Source organism: Macaca mulatta, chromosome 4 (genome assembly GCF_049350105.2).
Source record: "Macaca mulatta isolate MMU2019108-1 chromosome 4, T2T-MMU8v2.0, whole genome shotgun sequence".
Classification (NCBI taxonomy): domain Eukaryota; kingdom Metazoa; phylum Chordata; class Mammalia; order Primates; family Cercopithecidae; genus Macaca; species Macaca mulatta.
In genome coordinates, this window is record NC_133409.1 from 16,127,998 (window position 1) to 16,129,497 (window position 1,500).

General features: G+C 47.0%; 1 pseudogene; it reads right to left on the minus strand.

The window, feature by feature from the left end:
• Positions 1–347: 347 nt before the first annotated feature.
• On the minus strand, positions 348–1,070 carry LOC696256 (glutathione S-transferase Mu 2 pseudogene; annotated as a pseudogene).
• Between the last annotated feature and the right edge of the window lie 430 nt (positions 1,071–1,500).

Consider the following 1,500-nt stretch of genomic DNA (forward strand, 5'->3'; position numbering starts at 1 on the left):
TTAAGGCAGGGGCCATGCTGCAGGAGAAGGGCCTGTAAACCAGTCAATGCTGCTCTTTCATGCAGCCCTAGGACCTCAGGGCTGAGCTAGCTCCACAGGCGAGGGGCCAGTGAGGCCCCTCAAAGCAGACACAACCACTAACAGGAGGGAAGGTCAGGCTGGCTTTAGTGCAGGGAAGGGTAGTGTTGGGAGGGAGACGTTCATAAAGGAAAATGGGTAGCTGAGGCTTTAAAGGGCTTGGATGGGACAGGGGTTTAGGGGAAGTGAAGAGGGCCAATAAAGTCTTGGGGGTAAAGAAGGGAATAAACAGGAGAAAAGAACAAGAAGGCAGGGGCTGGGGTGTGGAGTCCAGCTGCTCTACACAGTCTGGGCAGCAGGTTGAGTATGGGCAGCTCACTGCCACCTCCTGGCCTTCAAGGCACTACTTGTTGCCCCAGACAGCCATCTTTGTGAACACAGGTCTTGGGAGGAAGCGGCTGGATTTCGTGTAGGCAGAGATCTCCAAGCCCTCAAATCGGGAGATGAAGTCCTTCAGGTTTGGGAAAGCATCCAAGCACTTGGGCTCAAATACTTGGTTTCTCTCAAGGACATCATAAGCAATGAAATCCACAAGGGCGATCTTGTCCCCAAGAAACCATGGCTGCTTCCCCAGAAACTGTGAGTAGAATTTCAGCATTGCAGGGAGTGCCTCCAGGTATTCTGGCTTCAGTTTCTCAGAACCTGCGTTGTAGCAGAGTCTGGCCAGCTGCATTTGGTTGTCCATAAGCTGGTTCTCCAAACTGTCTTCCCAAATCTTCTCCCTTTCTGTCTCCCCACACAGGTTGTGCTTGTAGGCAATGCAGCCCAGGATGGCCTTGCTCTGGGTTATCTTGTGAGCCCCATCAGTCAAGTAGGGCACATTGGGAAAGTCCAGGCCTAGCTCAACTTTTTCATTCAACCACTGGCTTCTGTCAGAGTCAGGAGCACCCCCCCATCGTGTGCTTCTTTTCCTCATAGCTTGAGTCTGTGTATTGCTGGAGCAGGCAGATGGTGTGGGTCAGCCCTCAGATGTCCCAGTACCCCTGTGTCATGGGCCTGGTGCTGGTCGGTGCAGACAGGCCCATTTACTCTATTGATGTGGTATGTTACATCAATTGACTTTTGGATGTTAAAACAATCTTGCATTCCTGGGATAAATTCCACTTGATCGTGGTGTATAATCCATTTTACATATTGCCAAATTCTACTTGCTAATTGTTTTGAGGATTTTGCATCTTATTGGTAAGATATATTAGTCCATAGCTTTCTTGTGGTGTCTTTGGTTTGGGTATCAGGGCAATACCAGTTTCATAGAATGAGTTGGGAAATGTTCCCTTCTCTTCTATATTTTGGAAGAGTTTGTGAAGAATTTATATCATTTATTTATCTTTTAAAAATTGTGGTAAAATACACTAATATGAAAATTTCTATCTTAACCATTTTTAAGTTTACAATTTAGTAGTGATAAGTATATTCACATTG